Source organism: Macaca mulatta, chromosome 13 (genome assembly GCF_049350105.2).
Source record: "Macaca mulatta isolate MMU2019108-1 chromosome 13, T2T-MMU8v2.0, whole genome shotgun sequence".
NCBI classification, from domain to species: domain Eukaryota; kingdom Metazoa; phylum Chordata; class Mammalia; order Primates; family Cercopithecidae; genus Macaca; species Macaca mulatta.
The window spans coordinates 124427204-124453258 of record NC_133418.1 but is presented as its reverse complement, the minus strand read 5'-3'; the positions used below and the strand labels follow the sequence as shown (position 1 = coordinate 124453258).

The 26055-nt window shown below is 46.9% G+C and overlaps 1 long non-coding RNA gene across 3 annotated transcripts; it reads left to right on the top strand.

Moving 5' to 3' along the window:
- Positions 1–743: 743 nt before the first annotated feature.
- On the top strand, positions 744–11102 carry LOC144333632 (uncharacterized). Of its 3 annotated transcripts, none has more exons than XR_013402557.1 (5): positions 744–1475; positions 1594–2236; positions 2508–2660; positions 3653–3961; positions 8837–11102. It is a non-coding gene; the product is annotated as an uncharacterized LOC144333632 (long non-coding RNA). The 3 variants fall into 3 exon arrangements; XR_013402556.1 differs by having other exon boundaries at positions 744–2236; positions 8837–8894; positions 9455–11102; XR_013402555.1 differs by having other exon boundaries at positions 744–2236.
- Positions 11103–26055: the final 14953 nt, after the last annotated feature.

The window sequence follows — 26055 nt, the reverse complement described above, 5'->3', positions numbered from 1 at the left end:
ACCTTTTCTCATTGCCATGCCAACTGTGAAAGACTCCAGCCCTTTCAGATGAGGCCCCCAGCTCGGAGATCCACCGTCCAGGAGGTGCTGGACAGACACGTGGGGCGGCCTCCGCCTCCAGCTTCCTCCCTGCTGCCTCCCGCTGCTTCTCATTCAGAAAGAAACGTGTTTCCGGAAGCTGTGCCGTTGCCATGGAGCCTGGATGGCTTTGTCAGTTTCCTTATTTGCAGCCACATGTCATCTCCGGACCCACTGGGCTCCTGGACCCCTGGCAGTCCCAGCTGTCACCTTCACGGTGGTCTGTGGACACCTGCACTGAGCCTCGTGTCCTGTGAAGTCAGGCTCCCAGGACCTCCACGGCCTCCTCTTACCAGAGACCGCCGCATCTGCCGCGAGTGTAACCTAACACTCAAAACCGTTCTCTGGCTTCGGCCACCTTTTGAACATATTCTGTTGCTTTGTAGTTCCTTTTACCTGTCGTACGCTTCAGTTAACGGCACAGTCCACACCTTCCCCGTGTTGGAGTATTCTATCCTTCCACGTCCAGGTCGTGTGTTTTCATGACGTGTCTCTGACTCCCCCCGCTCGGGCCTGCATCTCCTCTGTGCCTCCTTGTTTCACGGTCTCTCCACGTTGCCTGAATGCCCACTGTGTGCCTGGCTCACTACAGCACCCTCCACACTGGCGGGCGCCTGGCTCAGCTGTTTCTGTAACTTTGATTATATTTATTACTTGGGAGGATATTAGCCTAGCCTAATTCTAATTAACTATTAGAATTTAGTTAATCTATATTACGGCATTTTACTTTTTTCTTTCTCTTTTTCTTTTATTTCATTTTGGAAACAGCCTGGGCTTTGTGACCCACACTGGAGTGCAGTGGTGATCTCGGCTCACTGCAGCCTCTGCCTCCCAGGTTCAAGTAATTCTCCTGCTTCAGCCTCCCGAGTAGCTGGGACTACAGGTGCGTGCCACCACACCTGGCTAATTTTTGAATTTTTAGTGGAGATGGGGTTTCACCATGTTAGCCAGGGTGGCCTCGAACTTCTGGCCTCAAGTGATCCACCTGCCTCGGCCTCCCAAAGTGCTGGGATTACAGGTGTGAGCCACCACACCCGGCCTGTGTTGCTGCATTTTAAATGTCCAGTCGCGAAGCTGTGGGTGCAGTAATGGAGCTGATTCTCAGCTGCTTCAGCTGAGTGATGTCCAACAGCTGAACACAGGAAGCCTCAACGCAGATGCTCAGGCGGGGGCGGCCGTGGAGATGGAATATTCTCTGGCCCTTCTGTGGTAAGAAAGCCTTCAGGTTGCTGATTATAGAAATGGATGTTTTTAGTCAACAGCGCAGCTCCACCCTCGAACGGAAGAAAATCCTGTTTTCAGCACCACGTATGCCTAAAGCATCATTATTGCACTCCCAAATCAGCTGTGTTGCCACCACACTGAATCTGCTGTGAAATAACAGTGTCTGCCAGCAAGTGGGTGTTTGGTTAATTATTGTCTTTTTATAAAATAACTGCTTTTCCTTTGGCTTAAGTCATTAATGATGTGTTAGTCTGGCCTTGTCATGGATCTGTCACTGGAATTGCACTGCAGGTGGCTTCTTTTTGGAGTGACAGCAAACGGCATTTGAAAAGTGTTGATACTCACGCTGTAGCTGTCCCAGGGCCACACACTGATTGGACCAGGGACGGGTGCCCCACAGACCCTCATGGGTTTAAGCCGAGTCTGCCTAAGTGTGGAACCGTAAGTAGAGAACTAAGGAAAACAAAACCTGAGCGTTTTCTCAGAGTTAGGATTGTTCTTTTGAAAATCTTGGGCCAACTGGGATGACCGAGATTTTTATCCTCTTACCAGTTTTTTTTTTTTTTTTTTTAATGTTTTCTATTTCTAGTGAAGAACTAGAAGGAAAATATGCCCTTAAACGGACAAGTGTGTTATGGATGGAATGTGTGTGTCGCTCTGAAATTCGTAGGTTGTAGCTCACCCTCGGGGGAGGAGATTAGGGTTTGATGAGGTCCTGAGGGCGGGGCCTCGTGCTGGGGGCTGGGGTGAGTGTCCTTGTGAGAACAGGCACCAGATCCCACAAGCTCCCTCTCTCTTCCTGGGCCCACACAGAGAAGCCAAGCCCTGTGGGTGCCGTCATGACAGAGGCTGCGGCCCCCGGAGAAGGTGCCTCAGGCGAAACCAGCCCTGCCGGTGCCTTGGTCTTGGACCTCGGCCTCCAGACCTGCGGGAAGTGAGTGTCTGTTGTTCAAGCTGCCCAGTGGATGGTACTTTGTTATAGTATCTTGGGCTGACTAGGACACGTGCCTTGGGAAGTTTGCTGCTGAAATTCTGAATGGAAAGAGTGACAACCAAAATTAAAATGATCTGTGTGAAGTGACATGCTTGTTCATCATTCAATTTAACATAGCATTAATAGACAGAGTATTGCAATTCTATTATCTTGATTATTCCGTAAATCTTGGGCAGAAATAGGGCAGATAGGATTTGTTCCTGTTTTATAGACAGAGAACCTGAGATGTGCATTGCACACGGCCTGTGCCTTCCTGCAACGGAGGGGCAAGTGGAGCCCTCATCTTCCCAGTCAGCATCCTCCCCACCCCGCCTCCGGGCATGGGAGCCATTGCCACAGCCTGGGACCCCTCTACCTGCAGAAGGTAAGGACGGGGCAAGTTAGATGAAGGATGGCACAGGGAGATACTGGAACGCTGTGCAGCGACTCACTGTGATGCTTTCATATCATTTTAATGTGGAGCTGTGTGGACGCCTGTGAAATGTTTTACACCCTGCATCTTTCCTTTTGAGAATTTTAACCTGCACCTGGTGTGTGTATGTGTGTGTGTGTGTGTAAATACATGCACATTTGCACTTGTATTTATATTTATACTATTTATATTACTATTTAATATAGTTTGGCTAATAAATTTTTTTCTTTATGGTTACAACGTTTGTGTTTTGTCAGGAAAATTTTTTTCTTTCCCAGTATAAAGGCATTTTCCAAGGTTATGTTGTAGGATCTTTATTTTTTCACCCTCCCTGTTCATTTCCACAATCCACCTGGGGTTTGTTTTGTGTGAGCCTGAGGTGGGTTGAGTCTCCTTCTTTTCTCTATAGGCGTTTGATGATCCAACGCTGTGGGCTGAAGTCTCTCGGAGACATTCCGTCACGGGTGGGTGTCCCCGCCTGCCTGGCTGCGGGACTTCTCCACGCACCCCCTTTGCTGGTCTCGGTGTCAGGACCTTCAGGGCACGGCCAGCGCCCGGGCCCCTTTCCCAGCCCCTTCACCTGTCCTTGGCTTCTGCAATTCCATATACATTTCAGAATTTGAAAAACTTTACAAACACAAATTCTGGGCAATTAATGAGAATTCATTGAATCTCCAGATTTATTTGTAGTGAAAGAGATCTTCACAACGTTGAGTCAGTGGCCCTGTACATAGTTTGCAGATTTGTTCCAGATATTAAATGTTTTGTAGTGCTGTTTTATTTTCTGTGTGTTTCTGGATTATACAAATAAAATTACATTTAAAATTTTGACCTTATATCCAGAAACTTTACTAAATTCTAACAGTTTATCTTAATTTGTTTTGGACTTTTAACATGCATAGTCTGTCATTTGTGGCTTAGGTTGATTTTCTTTCTTTTCTCAGCGAATGCTTTTATACTCCCAAGTGCATATTGAAAAGCCAAAGCTGCAGCGTTGTGCAATGTATTCCATCAAAGTTTGGCGCGTTTTTCTTCAACGTTACGGTGCGGGTGACTGAGGACAGTTGTTGCGAGCGCTGCTTCTTGGTTCCCCGAAATGGGAGGCGTCTTGTGCGGCTTCCCGGAGGCCACCTCAGGGAGGATCGTGTTTCCATGTGCAGTGAAGGATTTGGGCGGGTAAATCAAATCGTCACAGCAATGGCGGACTCCTTCAGGACACAAAGCCAAAGGACAGGGATCTTTTATTCGTTTCTGTAAGTTTAGGCTTTTGCTATGAATTCTTTTACTTTGATTCTGGAGAAAGTAGTACAATTAAAGAAACCACTTTGCCAAGTGTTTAAAAAATGCAGGATGCAGTAGCCATCCTCAACTATTTGTATGCTCAGAAATTATCATGTGCTTCAGGAGGACATGAGGCATTGTTCCATCGTTTTTCCATTTGTGAATCAAACGCTACCCAGCCCTTGGGCATCAGTGAATTTCCTGAATCTCCTGAATGCCTTCGAGCATTTCTCTTGAGAAACAGATGACTGTGTCGTACTGGTTCACTGCACTTACATTCCCAAGATTCCAGGTATTTGCAACATGACCAAGGCAACATTCCAAACTATATTATAGTTTGGAACTATATTATAGTCCAAACTCAAACTATAATATCTGAAACTCAATTAATCAAAGGCTCAATGAAAATAATTGCTCTTTTTATTATTTATTCATTCAACAAATGTGAATTAAGTGCCCACTATTTGCTGAGCTCATTGGGTGTTTGTGTGGTCCTCATACAATTTCAGGGTAAATCGCCACTTGATGTCATTGCTAAATGGGATACCTGAGCTATGATGATTTTGCCTGATTGCTAAAGTTAGTATTTTAAGAACAAGGATGGACAAAATAGGTTAAAATTGTAGGTAAAAGGCACAACATTTCTGAGTTTGCTTTTAATACTTTAAAAGACATTATAAAGCTGTTGTATTATAATAGGAAGGATTGTTACAAGAACAGATTCGTCAGAAAACAAAAATGCATCTTGAAATGGAAAATGAAAATTAACTACACTTCATATGTATGTGTGCATGAAATTTATATATTTATATTAAATTTTTTTTTCAATGAGTGAAGCTTTATCGGTGACCTCAATCCTAATAATTGTGCATTTCCACCTTCTGTGTTTCCCTGGAGAGCAAAGCCATTCTGACTAAGCGCCTGCCGGGGCTGAAATACACTAACCAATTTTGTCAGCAGGCTTTTAAAAATAATGTTCTTGGGAATCTAACATGATCAACAATTCTATTGCTTTGGGGAAATAACTCATGCTTCAAACCTTGAAATTATGTTCCCAAGAAAGCCTTGTTTCTGAAGCAGGCAGCATCTGTTTTTTATTGGGGTCTTGCCTCTACCTAATTGTGTGGCTGCTTTGAGAGATGAAGAACATTTCAGATAATCTGGCTGAGATAACAGGTGAACAAGAAAATTCACTTCCGTGTGAACCAGAGAGCTCTTAGAGGCAACTGTGGTTCCCTTGCTGCTGTATTAAGCCGTATGTACTGCGATGTCACATTCATTCACAAAATAATCTTATCAGAAAAGAGAAGTGTGGTAAATTTCACGAAACCTAATTGCAAACTGGGAAGTCCACACTTTTCTACTGTGAGATGTACACAAGGCAAGAGAGGAATTTATCCATTTGTTTGTTTCCTTAACAAACATTTGCTGAACACCTAAGAAAGTGCCTGCCTACAGGAAGCCCAGATTAAAGCAAGCAAGACAAGCACCCTTACCAGGGCTAATGCCGCACAGCTCTGTGGGCAGAAGGTCAGTGTGAGCACCAGGCGCGGATCGGGTGTGTCAGCCTCAGGACAGAGAATTTGCTCTTCCTCCTCCTGTTCCCTTATGAGCATTTCCTGAATGACCCCAAACGCTGGGACTCCATATTGCCGACTCCAAACATTGCTTTCCATGATTGTGGCCTCCCCGCCCTACAGACCCAGGTCAAATCCTGTATATGTGAAGTTGCTTCTGAATTTCTTCCCATTCTTCACCCCAGTGGTCATTACTTAACACAAGTGCAATGACGTACCAGACACGTCCCACCCAGATTCCCCCCAGGCTGCCTGCCACATGAGTGAGTTTTCCACCTTATACGTGGGGTGCTGAGTGACCTTCATGACTCTCCATAGCCCTTAGGATAAAGCTTATACTATTTAGCTATATTTATCTAATTTGGTGTATTTTATTCACAGAAATTATTTATATTCTGCAAATATGCCGTGCATTTACATACATTTGTGTCTCTAGAAATGGTATTTCCTTTTCCCAGAATGCCAGTAATTAGTGTTTTCACCTTGTTCGCTTATTTATCTCCTTTAAGGTTTCTCTCAAGCTCTACTTTTTACTAAACCCTCCCGAAGCACCTAGTCTTGTTTGGACACCTGTCCCTACAATCCCGCTGTTTCCCTTAGCGTAGGGAAGGGTGAATGTTTTGGTTGTTTGCGTGTCTAGTTGGTTGGTGTTATTATTCGTATTTTGGTTTTGGTCTGTCTCGGTAACATTCTTAGGGGCAGCTGGGGCTACATTTAATGTATCTTCATAGTCCTGTGTTCTTTACAGAAAAGCAATATATTTTGTAAAATGAATGAATGAATGCTTTCCTGTGTCCAGTAAGAGAACTGTGTCCCTGGGAGGGTAAGATGTGAGCAGTTTATCCAACATCCCCACTGTGTTATGGTCTCCATGACTTCATGGCACACGGTGTGTTCACGGCCACTCCTCGATGTCCTTTCAGATTCCTGGTCTTTTTCCTGAGGAAAAGACAGATGTACGCTGCAGCATCTGTGAATACACATGCATTCAACATAGAATCCTAAAAATTATAGGATTGAAAGTGTAGTATTATGCAGCCATAAAAAAGATGTGATGATGTCCTTTGCAGGGACGTGGATGAAGCTGGCAATCACTACCCTTAGCAAATTAACACAGGAACAGAAAACCAAACACCACGTGTTCTCACTTACAAGTGGGAGGTAAATGGTCGAGCACAGGGACACATAGATGGGAACAGCAGACACTGGGACCTGTCAAAGGGTGGCAGGCGGGAAGAGGGAGAGGGTCAGAAGAAGTAACGAATGGGCACTAGGCTTAATACCTGGGTAGTGAGATAGTCTGTACAGCAAACCCTCGTGACACAGTGTACCTGTGTGAGAAACCTGAACTTGTACCCTGAACTTAAAAGTTAAAAAACAAAAGTATAGTTTACAGAATCTATTATAGTATCACACAAAAGTCAATGCTGTCCCGCCACCCGTGTGCCCACAGAACCCAACTGAAAAGCTCGCAGTCCCCAGTCTATGGACTTCCTGACCTTCGTGTTCTCTGAGAAAAGCTGGGTTTTCTATCTCCTTCCTGTCTGTGTATTCATCACTCGGGATTTAGCCTTCCCCCGCCTTTTTGTTTTTTGCTTTTCTCTTTGTTGTTGTTGAAGTCCTGTATAGAAATTGGAGTTGTAGAAGCTCTGTCAGTCCCTCAGTTCTCTGAAGAGCTGTCTCTACATCCATGACAAGACTTTCTAGAGTTAGCTGAAGTTTTGAATTTTAAGCTCCCAGTTCTCAATATTTCTAGGCACATTTTTGTAAAAACCAGGTCATGAGATGAGGCTGGCTTGGGGATGCTGCAGTGAATCCCACTGGGCTTGAAAGCCTCTGAAACCAGAGGACATGCCTTTAACATCCAGGCTTCTCTTTCCTCCGAATGCTGAGTCCCCTTTAAAATACAACTGCTTGCTAGGAAAACAGTCAGTTAACATAATCTCCCAGGTCTCTCAGTCTGCTTTTGAGACTGAGACAAATTGTGAGAGCTGACTCACAAGCACTTGCTTTTGAATCTGAAAATGCTACATAATTTTAAGATAAAAGACCCACGGTATAGCATTCACAAATAACTTTTAAACCATATGTGCCCAGATACATTGTAAATTACACTCCAGATGTGTCCTTTCCATGAACTGTAACATGTTGGAGACCTTGAAACTGAGTTACTCAGTCCAATATAAAATAAAATTCCCAAACCAAAGAAAATTAAAAACTTTTGCCTGGAGACATTGCTGTGCACGGCCTGCAGTTGGACGAGGTTCACGTGGGTTTTGCTGTGAAGGGGTCTGTCCAGAAGAGGGGATAGAGAAAGGGTGACTCTTATCGCTGAACAAGGCATGTTGTTTTAATCTCACCAGAAGTTTCATCTAATTTGAAATAGAAGGCCAGGCGCGGTGGCTCACGCCTGTAATCCCAGCACTTTGGGAGGCAGAGGTGGGCAGATGATGAGGTCAGGAGATCGAGATCATCCTGGCTAACACGGTGAAGCCCTGTCTCTACTAAAAATACAAAAAATTACCCGGGCGTGGTGGCGGCACCTGTAGTCCCAGCTACTTGGGAGGCTGAGGCAGGAGAATGGTGTGAACCCAGGAGGCAGGGCTTGCAGTGAGCCGAGATCGCGCCACTGCACTCCAGCCTGGGCGACAGAGCGAGACTCAGTCTCAAAAAAAAAAAAAAAAGAGATAGAAAAAGTTTCACTCGTCCATTCATACTTTTTAATAAGTTAGAATATACATAGTGACTGCTTGCTTTGGGCCGGGCATTCTTCTAGTCTCTGTGGATTCAGAGGTGCAAGGTATGGCCCTGGTGTCCAGGAATTCAGTGTAGGAAGCGGGTAATTACAAGCCATAGATATGCACATGCTTTCCTTCTAGAAGGCACGTTCACGAGTATTCTCAGTTTACCTTCGCGAAACTGTGGAGTCACACCGCACGCTGCATTTATTGTGCTGATCAGGAAATGAAGGGTCTGGGAGGAATTGCCTCGAGGGGCTTCCATTCCCACAGACCCTCCTCTGCCCTTTCTTGGCTCTGCAGGGCTCAGGGTTCTTGCGAGGCCCAGCTTAGGCATGGCTGCCTCATTCCTGCCTGGGTAGGGCTTGCTGTGTGATGTCACGTGGCCTTCGTGGTGAGGGGCAGATGAGAACTGTATTTCTTGTTTCTAATTTTGCTTAGTGTTATTTCAGTTGTATTAATCTTGTGTCCCCAATTCAACTTCACACTGCCTGAAGGTGAGTTCATGCCTTGAATATCCTTATTTTTTCAGATCGAACACTGCAGATTGAAGCTGGGTGCCTGATGGACACCTGCTCACGTGCTTCTCTGTGAGTATCTGCATTGTCTCAATTGCAAGTGTGCATTTTGCTGAGAATCACTGTTGCCCCCGATGGGGTCCTGTCCTATGGACTATCCCTGTCTAGCTGGGAACTCGGTGCCAGGAGCTCAGCTGGCTCCAACGCTTCCCATCCTGCTAAGTTCTACCCTGACTACATTGGTAGGTAACACCTGTTTTCCTGCAATACTTAAATACTGTTTCTACCTGCACCTTCGGCAGCTATGTGGCAGACATTTAATCATTGTTAGGCAAAAAAGACCTAAAGATATTCTGTGAGCTACTGCACCCTGCCTGGCCACATGTCTTGGAGAGCCCTACACAGATTCAGATATTGTTATTGCTTCTATCCACTCTGCTAAACTAAGTCATGGTTAATAAAATATGAGAATCAGTAATTTCCAAGTTTCTAAGAGTTTAAAGTTATAGGAAATAAAAGACATGATGTATTCCTCAGAGTAGACTCACTATTGTAATAACACCTCCGAATTTTAGTGGCTTACCAAACTAAGAATGTATTGTTCACTTGCATGGCTGTCAAACATGGGCCAGATGAGGGCTGTGCTCCACACCACCGCCCAGGAATCTGGGATCCTCCCTTGGGCTCCAGTAGCTTCGTGGACGTCTGCACATGGATATAAACGAGGCAGCTGAGGGGAACTGGTGGGATTTCAGAGGAGGTCTAGAGGCGGTGGCCATCGCTCTCCCTCACAGTCTCCTGGCCAGGACTTGGTCACACAGCTGCACCTCACAGCGAGGGGCTGGGGAACGCAGCCTCACCCCGTGTCCAGGAAGAGGAGTGCCATGCCGTGGTGAGAATCTCCGCTCCTGAAGAGCACATGGTTAGTGATTTACACATCCTGATGTTGTGGTTTAGGGTCTCCTCCCACCGTGGGCGACAGCGGAAAACAGTGTGCATTGCTTACGGTGAGGAAGCTGGTTCCTTGGCTGGTCTGTGGGTCACACGGCTCATCTCCATGGGGACAGCGGCCACTCTTCACCATGCATCTTGTTGCTGGATTGCAACGGGAGCCATGCCATCGATGCTTTGGGCAGAATAGCTCATGTGTGGCTCCTCACCAGCTGTGTGCAGTGGCACAGATGCCCCACGAAGCTTATAGCTGGGTGTCTTCACCTCACAAAGCCATTTCCAGCTGGACAAGCCGGCCTCTTGGTGCTAATGCGTCTGTAAAAGGCGAAGACCCTCTCATCATTCCGCGAGCCACATGATGGTGCTGTGTTTTTATGCCTGTCTCCCATAACAAGTGACACCACTGAGAATGAGTAGCAGGGGTATCCAATAGCTGTTACTTTGAAGTAAAAGGATTTCACCGATCCAGCTGCAGTGGGTCCCTAAACCAAGGGTTGCTTAACACACAAACTCACAGGTTGCATCATGGCCGTGGAGTACACTAGACTCAGCACCAGGACCCCGTCTGTCCTCACCAGCTGTGTGTATGCCTTGGTGAGCTCCTTAAATCTAAACACTTGAGTATCCTTATTTGTCAAAAGAGGATTCGAATTTTAACCCTGGAGAGCCAAAAATACAAGAATTACTTAATGAAGGGGTTGTTGAGAAGCGATAAACTGAAAGGTAAATCAAAGCCCCATGGCAAATGCGAATGGCTTGAAAATGCAGGAAATGCTTTCATCCTGGAACATCTGCTGTCCTGCCCAAGTCAGGTCTGTGTCTCTGGAGGTGCACACGGAGCTGTCCCTGGTGGCAGCTTCTGCCAAGGACTGCATGACCCTGGGGGCAGCCTCTGTTGAAGGCTGTGTGTTCCTGGTGGCAGCCTCTGCTGAGGGCTGCGTGGCTCAAGTGCACATCCTGCCTCTTCCTGACTTCCTCTCTCTACTTCCCACTCTTACCCGGCACGTAATAAAATGTAATCTACATGAATATTAGGATTTGGATTTCTATCTGGACACATGTGATTTACCCGTTAATCAGACACCACCCACATGAATTATTATTAGAGAAATATTTAACAAAAGCTACATAAAAACAGTTTTTGAAACTATTTGGACTTCTCATAACATTCTTAAAAACCAAAGTTCAGTGTGTCTCCCAAAATGAAATAAAATTACCCTGTTTTACAGATGGTTTTGGGTCACTAATATAAATTGAAGGATCCATTTTCAAGCCTGAAAGGCAGTGAATGTATGAAACAATTTCTTAATAAATTCATTTATTCACGCACCCATTTCTTCACATGTCCATCTGTGCATTCATCACTTACTGGACGCCTCCTGATCACTAGCACCCACGACAGGCGCTTCCCATCCGGCGAGGTGTACGGCCTGACTCACGCCCACGGGGACTCCTGGCCGTGAGAAAGTACATACAGAAATAACATTCTAAAATAAGTTCCATGAGCTTATTCCATGAACCTAGCAGGTTCCATGAGCTCATGTTGCAGGGGTTGGAGACTGACTGAATTGGGAGCGTTGGCCCTCGGGGTACAGAGTCCAGTCAGGGGTCAGGGAGACTGCTGGGGCTGCTTCTGCTGCTGTTCTGGGGCAAATCTAGGACTCAGCAGGAGACATTTTAATTTTCCTTCCACTTGAGAAACCCTCATTATTGCTCAAATGCCTCCCCCACCTCAGCAATCACCTCTATGGCCAAGGTGGTCAGAGTGGAGGGGGCAGCTTCCTCCTGGAACCCCGTCATGGCAAAGGACAACCACGAAATCCTGGCCGGGTCCAATCCAGGCTTATAGCGTCAGGAACAGCAAGAAGCAGCAGAGTCTGCAATGAACATGTAAAAGTGTGGAGGCTGGGAAAGGGGTCAGCACAGCGAATAAAGGAGGAAATGTTTCCACTGACGGGCTGTTTCTCAACTGAGACGTGCCTTTCAGATGTGTAAGCTTTAGTCATGCTTATCACAATAATGAAATTTTACAGATGAAAAAAAATGGGCCTAAAGAGTTAGGTGAGTTGGCCGTGGAATGTGGTTAGTTCATGGGGAGGATGGCGTGGATTGAAGCCTGTCCTAGCAGGAAAGTTTATTTATTTTAACTGCTCATGATGTCTCTCCAAAAAACAAGTATCGTGCTTTCCACGTGTTTTATCTTTCTTTTGCTCTCCTTCCCTGGCTTCCAACAAAGACCTTTTCTCCTTTTAAGTCGTGTCTTAGCTCATATGAGTCAGACAGCAGGTGGCATAAAGCTGTGTTTTCCCCAAATTTCCCGTCCACTCGCTCCTTGCCAGGCCTGAGTGTCCCCACGATTTTGTTGAAGCTTAATCTCCAATGCAGTAGCGTTAAGAGCCGGGCCTTCAGGGGGTGATTAGGTCATGAGGGCTCCTCCCTCGTGAATGGGTGGAGCTTATACATGCTTACAAAAGAAGCTTCACACAGCACTGGGGAGAAACCTGTTCCATGGTGAAAAGTACAGCTTAACACACCTGTGTGATGGTTTGAAGGCAGGGTTGGAAGCCTCAGAATGTGGTGTTCTCGGAGTGAGTTCACCATCACCCACAGCTACGATGGAGTAGAAGACTCAATCATTAAAATAACAGATTTTTTAAAGCCAAATTATGGAAGCCTGAGGCCATAAAGGCAATGTTGAAAATTCACTTTTCCCCTGATTGTTATACAAGAACACAACAACAAAGTTGAACAGACTTGAATGTAAAGTTTCTCACCATGACTTATTGTAAAATATTACATCATCAAGGAACATGCGAATGAAATGTGTTTTTCTAGTTTTTCGGACGCCATTCTCTCAGTCTCTAAGGCTTGGGAAGTAGCCAGCCTGAAGGACAACGAGGCAGTGTCTGATCATGGGGTGCTACTGAAAAAAGTGACAAATGTTGGAATGATGTACGATGTCCCCAGCGCTCTGAAATAGAGGAGAGCTGCCTCCATTTCCAAGGCGAGAGGTGGGTATGGCCGAGGTGGGCCCAGGGCTACGCCTGGCGCGGCTGTGGCCTAGCATTCAGTTGGTCTCTTCACTCCGGGGCCCAGGCCTTGCCTCTGCTCCTTGCCTTTGCTTTCCCTCAGAGCCGAGCCCGAGTCTCCTTCTCAGCTGCTCTCTCAGGGCAGGGATCCCACTCAGCAGCAGGGCGCCATGCCGGCATAGCACCACGTCACCAGGAGAAACAAGACGGGGTGTGCCTGGGAAGCCTCTTCTGGGGCCCTGCTTACTGCCATCACAGGCACCCTAGGGGCATCCTTCGGGGTGCTCTCACGGGCTCTAGCCCCGCAAACAGGGTTGGAGCCGCTACCACATCTGTCCAAGTGATATTAAACCTTGCAAGTCTTTCTTTTCTACTTTAGTGCGTGGGTGAAATGAGATAACCTATCTCATGCATGAGAGTGCCAGTGGGTGTCCCTGTAGTTCCCTGGCAGGACGGTGGCCCCATCTCATGCATGAGAGTCTTGATGGGTGACCCTGTAGCTCCCTGACAGGGCTCCGCAGGCACGCACAGGGCCCCGCAGGCACGCACAGGACCCCGCAGGCACGCAGGGGCTCCGCAGGCACGCACAGGGCCCCGCAGGCACGCAGAGGCTCCGCAGGCACGCAGGGGCTCCGCAGGCACGCACAGGGCTCCGCAGGCACGCAGCGGCTCCGCAGGCACGCAGGGGCTCCGCAGGCACGCACAGGGCTCCGCAGGCACGCACAGGGCTCCGCAGGCACGCAGGGGCTCCGCAGGCACGCAGGGGCTCCGCAGGCACGCACAGGGCCCCATAGGGACGCAGGGGCTCGGCAGGCACGCAGGGGCTCCGCAGGCACGCAGAGGCTTCGCAGGCACGCACAGGGCTTCGCAGGCACGCACAGGGCCCCCGCAGGCACGCACAGAGCTCCGCAGGCACGCACAGGGCCCCACAGGGACGCAGGGGCTCGGCAGGCACGCAGGGGCTCCGCAAGCACGCACACGGCGCCGCAGGCACGCACAGCGTCCCGCAGGCACGCAGGGGCTCGGCAGGCACGCACAAGGCGCCGCAGGCACGCACAGGGCCCCCGCAGGCACGCACAGGGCCCCGCAGGCACGCAGAGGCTTCGCAGGCACGCACAGGGCCCCCGCAGGCACGCAGAGGCTTCGCAGGCACGCAGAGGCTTCGCAGGCACGCAGGGGCTCGGCAGGCACGCACAGGGGCTCCGCAGGCACGCAGAGAGCCCCGCAGGCACGCGCAGGGGCCCCGCAGGCACGCACAGAGCCCCGCAGGCAAATGTGAGATTTGTCCCCACCCAAATCTCACTTTGAATTCTGGTCCGTAGTGTTGAGGCCTGGTGGGAGGTGGTGGGGTCATGGGGGTGGAGTTCTCATGAATGCTTTAGCACCACCTGCCTTGGTGCTGTAAAGTGAGTGAGTTCCCACGAGATCTGGTTTTGAAAAGTGTGTGGCACCTCCCTTCTTGGTCTTCCTCCCGCTCCAGCCGTGAAAGGCAAGTTGGCTCCCTCTTCGCCTTCCGCCATGATCGGAAGTTCCCTGAGGCCTCCCCAGAAGCAGAAGCCACCATGCTTCTTGTACAGCCTGTGGACCTATGAGTCAATTAAACCTCTGTTCTTTAAATTACCCAGTCACCAGCATTTTTTTTAAAAAGCAATGTGAGAACAGACTAATACACTGGGCCATATTCACTCATCCTCTAGGCAAGACATGTCTCGTAACCATCATCTAAGATTACATTTGGATTTTAATTCTATTCAGCAAAAGGTGTAGAAAGCGTTGTGCCAGGTGCTGGTAAAGACAGGAAAATAACTGAGCCACACAGGTGCTCTTGGGCAGGAAGCAGCACTGCATGGATCTGACCCATGCAGCTGGCTCCCCGCTGCCCTTTGGCCAGTGGCTCCAGCCCTGCCCCGGTTTGCAAGGCTTCCACCCCACTGTTTGAGGAGGGCCTGCCAGGGGCACAGCAGAGCGAGGTCAGCGGCCGCCAGTGACGGTGGACAGGGAGACGTGGGCATAGGTGAGCCATGCTCATCTGAATGCCACTGAGTCAGGGAAAACAGCTGGTGGAAAGGAGAAGGACAACATAATGGAGTAAAACACTGCAAATCGAACTTTGATGGAAGAACTCTAAATAGCAGGCGGTAAACAGAAATCTCTTTTATGAACGGGCTGTGGGCCGGTGGCAGAGACGGCAAATGGATGGTCCAGGCAAGGGCTGGTAAACAGGAAGCCGCAGCCACCCCGAGCGTGAGCTTGAAGGGCACACGGAAGCATCGCTTTCCCCCAATTTCTATTTTTTAAAATTTGAAGTAGAGCTGCTGTAATAACCAAATCAAACTAGCGGACAAGGGAACATTTTGTTTCATTTTTATGTGTAGTGAGTTCCCTTATTGTGCACTGGATGACCTATAGGAGCAATGAATTCCATGATAAAAGACTCAATCAAGCCGTACATTTTAGTTTTAATCGCTGTATTTTTTGCTTGTTTTCTTCACTGGAGAGAGGAAGTCTGGTTGTCACAGCCTGGTGTGTTCCTTTCCCTGGCCACACGCTTAAATACAAAGATCCAGAGCGCAGGCCCTCGTCTGGACCATGCAGGAGAAGAAATAAGACTCACTCGCATCCTGAGCTCAGGATCCTGCAGCCTGCGGGGTGACGAGATACACACAGGACTGTGCCCGCGCCAGGGGGAGGTGACGCTGCAGGCAGGAGCAGGAGGGGCCCCGCAAAAGGGCCCTAAGCGGGCGCCACTCCCAGTCGTGACCCGTCCCTCCGAAGGTGCTATTAAAACCATGAGGGCACAGAGAAAAAACACAGTACTCAGCCCCTGGGAAACTGAAATTTTCAGATAAGCTACTATCTGAGTTTAACAGAAATTTCAGAAAATAAAATAGGGATGAAATGTAATCGTTAGTGGATCACACAGGCTTCAACTCGTGAGAAACAGCTTCCTGTTTTTCTCTTAAATTCTCTGACCACCTAGAAGAACAGAGTGGGACAGGACGTCCTCGCACACATCCTACAAGGACAGCTCCAGGAACCACAATGGGCGAGGAGGGCTCAGGCGGCCGCTGACTCCCACGGCTCTGTGGGTCTCAATGCGCCGTGAGAACGTAGCCCAGCTCATAAAAGTGACTGTAAGATCTGTCTCCTCACAGCAGAGATGAAGCAGTGCCACCAACTGTGTGTCTCTTGACTCCCTATTATTTGGGGAAAAAAAGTCTCCACATATTTAAGATGCTCCAAGTTGGGTCTTCTGTTCCACAAAGGTGAATTATTTTTTACTAATTCAAGAGGATAGAAGCATTAAATAAAAAGTAACCATTTTGAAATCTAAAAATATCAAACAACTTTTATAAGCATAACGTGAAGTAATTGGATAACCAAAGTCAATACATTTGACTAGATAGATGTCAGTTCACAAGCCCTGATCTGATGAAGGTCACCCATGCATGACGCTGGCCGGGGGCCACGCTCCCACACTACTCGGGGGTGGCCCTTTGCATGATCACAACTCAACGTGCATGATCACCTGAGCTTGCATACCTTCTCCTACCCTACGTTTCTATTCCTAAATATACACCTGAGAAAAATTCTAGCACACTTTTGAAATGAAAAATACAGATAAAAAGAACTGCTTTTAGGAGTACAATTTGTAATGATTTACATTGGTGAAAAATATTGGGACATCTCAGAATATAAAAAGAGGATATATAAATATTTTAAGTACATTTACACAGTATAGTAGTATACATTAGTGAAAAAGAACGGTGCTGAGGGGCACCTTTGTCACCTTCCATGATTTTCATACAAACATTAAGACTCGATCATCGTACAATACATGGGGTCCCTAATTGAAAAAGTGTCAATGTGCCGTCTTAGTATGGCGAGGTTAATGGAAGGCACTATTTATTTTTTAATCTGCGTGTTATTTTGGGTAAAAAGCCAAAAGAAAAACTTATCTTTTGAATATTAGTCCTTCTCGAACTTGAATCCTCTCAAATGTAGGAACCTCCTGAGTATTTTGTTAAAATTTAGATTCTGGCTCAACAGGTCTGGGTGGGTTCTGAGATTCTGCATCTCCAGCCAGCCTCCAGGAGGGTTCTCGTGCCACGCTTGGAGTCACCAGGCTGTGCACAGAAGCTCTTCAGAACGTGGAGAATTCTAGCCCCTTCCCACGTGAGCATAAGGAACGGTGTTTAGTGAAAAGACAAAACTGGACCCATTCCTCACAGTGTATCCTAAGATAATCTCCAAATGGATCATATTGAAATGCAGGAGATGAACCTCTCTACAGAAACATAGATCTATTATTTTATTCCGCATGACTCAAAATCCAGAGGCAATAGAGGAAATGTGGTAGGTTTAATTATATGAAAAATATCTGCATGGTAAAAAGCATAAGCTAATGATAAATGGAAAATATTGACAAGTTATATCACACACAAAGGGTTGGCAGTCCATCTACATTAAGAACTTCTAAAACCACAGAACAGAAAGATCAATAAGCATATAAAAATACATTAAGTATATGAACAGTGTTCATAAAGAAATGTTTTTTTAAAAAAAATACTGAACTTCATTCATTGCAAGAAAAACACAAATTAAAACTAAATTAAAATACAATCATCTCTTTAAAAAAGTAGCCTCTTCTGTTGACTATAAGACAGGGCGTTCTTTTACAAGCTGGTGGGAATGCAAAATGCTAAACTGGTGTGAGTGGGAAGTTTTGCAATATCTGGCCAAATATTATATCACTTTTCTCTAGAAAAAGTAATCCTACCTCCGGGGATTTAGCCTCCTGAGGACAAATAGTAGACGATGTATGGGGCTCAATTTGCAATAGAATTGCAAGTAAACAAGCTAGAAAACAGCCTGGCTGTCCCAGGTTGTGTCCCAGGTGTGAGATTGAAGAGGAAGAGATACAGCATTTTCACACAACGTAAACATATGCAAAATTTACAAAATGAGTGAGAAATATCTCTAGCGTATGCTAAGGGAAAAAGCAAGATGAAGAAAAGCATGTAAAGTATTGGAAACATTTGTCCATGAAAAGAAGAAATATACATGCTTATTTGCTTATATTAGAAAACATGAAATGGTAAGTTGCACAAACTGTTCCCTGGAACCCATCACCCTGTTGTCACGGCTGTGGATCCACAGTTCCTCCAGCTTCATCCGTAATTCTCCCTTCATTTACTGGAGAAGACATGTCAGGCATCTATCAGTCTCCTAGGTCTGCGTGAGGAATCCCCGCAGACGAGGTGGCTAAAACAACAGAAATGTATTTCCCTTCAGTGCTGATGGCCTGAAGTCTGAGATCAAGGTGTTGGCAGGGTTGGTTCCTTCCCAGGCTTTGGGTGAGAACCTGTTCCAGGCCCTGCCCAACTCCCAGTGGCTGCCGGCCATCCTTGGAGCTCCCTGACTTGTAGACGTGCCCTCCAGTCCCCATCTCAGCCTCCACACAATGGGGCTTCCTGCATCCTCTGCACCTGAGCCCAAATTCCCTCTTTTTATTAGATACGACTGGAGAGTCACACTGGAATTAAGGCCCACCCTGACCCAGAGGACCTCATCTCAACTTTATTACGTCTGCAAAGTCCCAATTTCTAAATAGTCACATTCATAGGTAACATAGGGAAGGTCTTCAATATATCTTTTTGGGGAACACAATGGTACCCACTCCAGACATCACATTATTTCATCTGTACTTTTGTATATAGTTTAATTCTTTCTTTTTTGTTTTTGGTAGAGATGAGGTCTTGAACTCCTGGCCTCCCAAAGGAGGGACTACAGAAGCATTTAGCGATTGTTAATTGCTTAATAATAGTTGTTATTTGTTACTGTAGTATTATCATGTATCAGTTGCAAGTTAAAAGTGTACATTTTTAGAAGAATGGTATTCTTAATTTACTATTTTAAATTTACCACGTTTTCTTGCTCCACAGGTAAATTGGCAATTATTCTTTACTTGGCCTTCTTACAGGAATGCTTAAAATCTGATTTTATTTTCTGAAAATTACCTTGCAATAATATTCATACCAAGAGTCATTCACGATTTTGCAAGTGTGTTGGTGGTGGTTTTGTTTGTGGGTCCACAACCACATATTCCCTTCCTCCTTCGCTGCATCCTTGCTTCCTTTCTAAAGGCACAAACAATCATTCTTGGACTAGGTTCACTTCTCTCATCTTTCCTATTTCATGCTCAAGATTTCATTAAAAGCAAAAGCACATTGTGGCTTTACCATTTACAGTCTGTCTCTTTTCTAACGACCTCTTAACTCCCCTTTGTTCCTCCACAGTTCCAGCAGCAGAGTTGGCTGGTCTGCTGCACAAGCTGGGCCCCTCTCTCTTGGGCTCATATGGGGTTCCTGCTGTGCTTGGCACCCGTGGCCACTCACCTTTCTGCACCCTGCTCTACGTCAAAGACCATTTTCAGTTAATGCTTATGAACAGCTCAGTGATGATGATGATTTTCTTGAAATTATTTTTAAAGCAACAACCAATACTTGGAAAGTGATACATTTCAATGTTGAAGACACTGAAATTCAGTAAACTTTATTAAAACATATTGCATGACTTAAATTTGCACTTTCCAAACAAAAATGTTACACCTAACAGTTCATACCTTCGACCATTTTTAATCTTTCTTTCTTTCTCTTTCTTTCTTTCTTTTTCTTTCTTTCCTTCCTTCCTTTCTTTCTTCTTTCTTTTCTTTCTTTCTTCTTTCTTTCTTCTTTCCTTTCTTTCTTTTTTTCTTCTTTCTTTTCTTTCTTTCTTTTCTTTCTTTCTTTATCTCTCTCCTACTCTTTCCTTCCTTCCTTCCTTTTTTCCTTCCTTCCTTCCTTTTTCTTTTTTTTTTCTGAGACAGGGTCTCACACTGTCGCCCAGGCTAGAGTGCAGTGGCACAATCATGGCTCACTGCAGTTTTGACTTCTGGACTCAGATGACCCTCCCACCTCTTTCCTGCTCTCCCACCTCCCCATGTATCTGGGATAGAGTGAGACTTTTTCTCAAAAAAAAATGCGTGTTACAATATGTGAATTTGAATATTAAATATATTTTAAAACTCAATAGTAACCTCAACAGTTATTTTGAACTTATGCTAACAAAAGGCCTTTTTAGGGAGCAATACATTTTTCTTGGCATTATTTAAAAATCTAGTACATAAAGCAGAGAATCCCAGCTTTTAGTTAGTTTTATTACTGTTTTTAAATGATTGACAGAGACTCGCCCCTACTGCTTGCATCCTGGGTGGGCTGCACCCACCACCAGCCCCCTGGTGGGTAATAAAGCAGAGTGTTCATAGAAGATGCAAGACTTTTCTATGAAAGAAAAACCTAGAGTTACACATTATTTTCTTATGACTTATTGGAAACTGGGTCAAAGTGTACAGACATTTTCTGTAAAATGATAGCTAGCACTACAGAAGTGGTTTTCAAAACTTGTATACTACTTTATAGAGCAACTAGTGTGCATTAAATGAGCCTACCTTCATCAACACAGTTTTAAATTTTGTTTTATTGATTCCATATCCTTTGTTACCTTTTGATTCATTGTTAATACCATTTAACTTTATAGATAAATTGACATTTTTTTCCCCTGTACCTGAGATTTAGGCAAGATTATCTTTTTTTTTTTTTTTCAGGGAGAAAACCAAGACATGGAAAAGTTGCCTCACAGCCTGGGTCTTGCAGCTGGTTCATGCACGTCCAGTTTCATGACTTCTGCCTTAAGTCTCTGTGCACAAAGCTACTTGCACCACCAAAAGTCTGTTCTTAATTAGTGATCCGTTTCCAATAGCAAAGTACAATTCTATTAATGGGTCTCCTTGGGACATTAATGTGATTTCTGCTCTGCCATTTCCTTCCTCTTGTTCCTTCAGACCATTTAATATTTCATATTGGTAATTAGCAAATTCTTCTTATTTAGTGCTAATTTTAAACATTCCATCTATTTTTGTAAGACCCTTTTTCAGTAAATAAGATAACCATAATTTCTTCTAAATGTTCACTATGTTCCTTTTATAGACACAAGACTACTGTGTTGCTCTGAAGTCACATAGACATCTCCCACTGTGTTTTTTTCTAAAGTGGTTGAGTTTTCCCAGTCAAGACTCCGCTCCACTGACCATCTGTCATGTACCACTGAGCTCTCACTGTGTGCATGGATAGAGCTCCCACTGTGTGTGGATAGAGCTCCCACCGTGTGCATGGATAGAGCTCCCACCATGTGCATGGATAGAGCTCCCACTGTGTGTGTGGATAGAGCTCCCACTGTGTGCATGGATAGAGCTCCCACTGTGTGCATAGATATGAGCTTCCACTGTGTGTATGGATAGAGCTCCCACCGTGTGCATGGATAGAGCTCCCACTGTGTGCATGGATAGAGCTCCCACCGTGTGCGTGGATAGAGCTCCCACCGTGTGTATGGATAGAGCTCCCACTGTGTGCATGGATAGAGCTCCCACTGTGTGCGTGGATAGAGCTCCCACTGTGTGCGTGGATAGAGCTCCCACTGTGTGCATAGATATGAGCTTCCACTGTGTGCATGGATAGAGCTCCCACTGTGTGCATGGATAGAGCTCCCACTGTGTGCATGGATAGAGCTCCCACTGTGTGCATAGATATGAGCTTCCACTGTGTGTATGGATAGAGCTCCCACCGTGTGCATGGATAGAGCTCCCACTGTGTGCGTGGATAGAGCTCCCACCGTGTGCGTGGATAGAGCTCCCACCGTGTGTATGGATAGAGCTCCCACTGTGTGCATGGATAGAGCTCCCACTGTGTGCGTGGATAGAGCTCCCACTGTGTGCGTGGATAGAGCTCCCACTGTGTGCATAGATATGAGCTTCCACTGTGTGCATGGATAGAGCTCCCACTGTGTGCATGGATAGAGCTCCCACTGTGTGCATGGATAGAGCTCCCACTGTGTGCATAGATATGAGCTTCCACTGTGTGCATGGATAGAGCTCCCACTGTGTGCATGGATAGAGCTCCCACTGTGTCTGTGGATAGAGCTCCCACTGTGTGCATAGATATGAGCTTCTACTGTGTGCATGGATGTGAGCTCCCATTGTGTTCATAGATATGAGCTCCCACTGTGTGTGTGAATAGAGCTCACCCTGTGTGCATGGATAGAGCTCCCAGTGTGTGCATGGATATGAGCTGCCACTGTGTGCATGGATAGAGCTCCCACTGTGTGCATGGATGTGAGCTCCCACTGTGTGTGTGGATATGAGCTGCCACTGTGTGTGTGGATAGAGCTCCCACTGTGTGCATGGATATGAGCTCACACTGTGTGCATGGATATGAGCTCCCACTGTGTGTGTGGATGTCTCACTGAGCTGCCACTGTGTGCAGAGGTATGAGCTCCCATTATATGCATGGATATGAGCTTCCACTCTGTACATGGATATGAGCTTGATTATGTAGGTATAAGCTCTCACATAATGAGCTCTCACTCTGTGCATGGATATAAGCTCCCATTATGTGCATGGATATCATCAGCTCTGTGTGCATGGATATCAGTTGCCACTGTGTGCATGGACATGAGTTCCCACTGTGTGTGTGGATGTGAGCTCCCATTATGTGCATGGATATGAGCTTCCACTGTGTGCATGAATATGGCTTGATTATGTAGGTATAAGCACATAATGAGCTCTCACTCTGTGCATGGATATGAGCTCTTACTTTGTGCATGGATATCATCAGCTTTATGTGCATGGATATCAGTTCCCACCGTGTGCATGGATATGAGCTCCCACTGGGTGCATGGGTATGAGCTCCCACTGTGTGCATGGGTATGAGCTTCCACTGTGTGCATGGATAGAACTCCCCCTGTGTGCATGGATAGAGCTCCCACTGTGTGCACAGATAGAGCTCCCACTGTGTGCATGGACATGAGCCTCCACTGTGTGCATGGACATGAGCCTCCACTGTGTGCATGGACATGAGCCTCCACTGTGTGCATGGATAGAGCTCCCACTGTGTGCATGGATGTGAGCTCCCACTGTGTGCATGGATGTGAGCTCCCACTGTGTGCATGGATGTGAGCTCCCACTGTGTGTGTGGATGTGAGCTCACACTGTGTGCGTGGATGTAAGCTCCCACTGTGTGCATGGATATGAGCTCCCACTGTGTGTGTGGATGTCTCACTGAGCTTCCACTGTGTGTGTAGCATAAGTAGTGGGGTAAGCAAGGTGAAGGGAGCTCCTAATTAGCACAGATGGAGCCAGATTCAAGACTAAGGAGGAAAAAAGGATCTAACAATCCTTAAGAGCCTACTATGTTCCAGGCACTTTCCTCACAATTCTTGTGAACTACTGTGCTTTACCCTGCTTCTGTGGATGAGGAAACTAAGGCACAAGGAAGTGAAGGACGTTGGTGGATTCGACATCCACCTTTGTGCTCCCAAGCAGTTTTTTGTTTCTCACCATTAGAATTGACCACCTTGCATTACGTTTTGTTTCTAAATTATCACAAATCCCATCTCTGTTTCTCAGGTTCTCAACCAGAGGCAATCTTGCCCCCAGGGAACATTTGGCAAACGGAGATATTTTTGTTTGCCCCAACTGGTGGAGGAATGTGACTGGCATTGAATGGGTGGGGCCAAGATGCCACTAAACACCCTACCGTGCACGCAGTTTAAAACAAGGTTAGACAAATTAAATTTAACAGAGTTTAAGTGAGCAAAAACGATTCATGAGCCAAGAATCACTGAGGACAAAAACAGGCGCACGGTGGGCAGGGAATATTTATAGCAGAAAGCAGAAGTGACTGCAGAGATAGCCTGATTGGTTACAGCTCTGGCTCGCTGAGACGCAGCCACCTGTCACCGGAATACACGCCTGTGTCAGCTTGCAGTTTGTTGACATGCTGAGTTAGGCTGAGGCCTCAAAGTACGGAGGCAGCTTTAGCCAATTTAACCCAATTTAACACCACGACGGTGCCCGCCACAAAGAAACATCCAGCCTAAACTGCTGGAAGTGCCAAGGTTGGAAACCCTGAAATGTGCATACATATATCCCATTTAAACTTCCTGTCATTCTCCATTTAACTTTCCAGAGTCAAGTACTGTCAGTAGTTGGAGTAAGCCCTTCCCACTTTCTGTCTGCTATGTTTAATCTCTATTCTCTCTCCAAATGTATTTCTGATTAAAAATGAGATCATGCTATGAATACAGGTCTGTAACTAGCTGCCTTTTTGCTTCAAATGCATCATCGACATTTTCCATGGAACTCTTTCATCTTCCACTCGTTTTCTGGGGCGCAGCGTGTGCCATTCCCTCAGTTCTGCGTAAGCTGACCCAGCTGTTCCCTGCTGGTGGGTGTGCAGTCCGTTTCCCTTTTGAAAGCTGCCTCCCACATGCATCTCCAGGTCCTCATTTGGCGGGTCTTGGGGCAGTGTCTCTGCAGGTTCCCTTGCACGAGGCACACACCTCACAGCTGGGCTCTGCAGGTTCCCTTGCACGAGGCACACACCAGGTGAGAGGAGCGCCCAGCCACAGCTGGGCTCTGCAGGTTCCCTTGCACGAGGCACACACCAGGTGAGAGGACGCCCGGCCACAGCTGGGCTCTGCAGGTTCCCTTGCACGAGGCACACACCAGGTGGGAGGACGCCCGGCCACAGCTGGGCTCTGCAGGTTCCCTTGCACGAGGCACACACCAGGTGGGAGGACGCCCGGCCACAGCTGGGCTCTGCAGGTTCCCTTGCACGAGGCACACACCAGGTGGGAGGACGCCCGGCCACAGCTGGGCTCTGCAGGTTCCCTTGCACGAGGCACACACCAGGTGGGAGGACGCCCGGCCACAGCTGGGCTCTGCAGGTTCCCTTGCACGAGGCACACACCAGGTGGGAGGACGCCCGGCCACAGCTGGGCTCACACCTCGGTGCGGGGCTGCGACGCTTCTGCTTCTGGGAACTGTCTTCACCTTGGGTTCTCCCCACTGGATTGAATGCATTTCCCCCTGTCGAATGTCGGGGCTCGAGTCGTTGAGAAATTTCCTTCTGCCTGTTGTATATGTTGCAGGTTTCTCTCTTCATCCGCAAACGGGGCATTTTCATGGCCTGTTGATTGCGTTTGGCTACAAGATTGGGCTTTTCCATCGTTACATTTCCAGCATCAAACATGAGACCCGGCACGTGGGGGGCACTGGCAAATTTTTATTAGGTAAATGGACAAAGTTCCATGTCAGTGGAATAAGACGTTCCAGCCCCCCTGGCTCCAAGGCGGTCTGCAACAGAGTAGAGGCAGTGAGGACGCAGGAGGCTCAGTGCGGTGTGCTCCGGGTGGCCTCTGACAAAACGCAACACGCAGGATCTTTATTATCTTTACTTGGATTAGTATCCCCTGCACATGCTGGGCCCCCTACCGCAGGGAGCGGTAACTTGAGATCAGATTGCTGCTGACTTCTGCCAGTTGCTGGTGTTGCCTGGCACGTGGGTTAGCTGGTATTAGCTCTTTCGAGCCAACAAATGGATACGCCTCTGCAAGGGAAAATGTACATAATGTTGAAAAGAGACACACACATTCTGTTTTTATCAATAATTTGCAATGTAGATATGAGTTTTCCGACTCCTTTTTCTTCAAGACTCTTTACATATAATTAGAATCTTTGTTTTTAGCGTTCTATATATTGCATCAAAATACCCAGAAATATGGAGAAGGGGAGGTCTGAGGAAGAGAGGAACGTCGAACGGTATGTTTAGATATTTCACAGCGGAACTCTTAGTGTGACATACGCATTTATAAAAAGTACCACTTTCTACATCATCTTGCTCTAACAGTGAGGGGAAACAGGGTTTCTGCACAGCTCTCAGAACTCAGGGCTCTAAGACCTTTGTGACCTGGACACCAGGGAGACAGTTGGGCTGAGCCGCCTCGTGGGAGAAGTGGCCGCTGGTGCAGTGGACAGGGCAGGAGCCCTGGAGGCACAGAGCTGGGTGCTAGGACCCTGCATGGGGCACTGCTGGGCCAGGCCAGGACAACTGGGGGCTGCCATGCAGGGCCGGCTCCTCTGAGCCAGAAGATTTGGATGCGTGCGGCCACCACTCCAGGCCCCCCACTATAAAGCTGACCGAGGTGCTTTTGTGTCCCGTTAGTATCGTTCCCTACTTACTAACTGCACATGAGCTAATTTGGGTCTTGGAGATACTCTCTGTAGCAGAACAAACTGTACTTTCGAAATCCTCACAGACTCCTGGGAACAAAAGGCCAGCCAGCGTGAAGTACAGCATGAGCCACACTCGCACCCT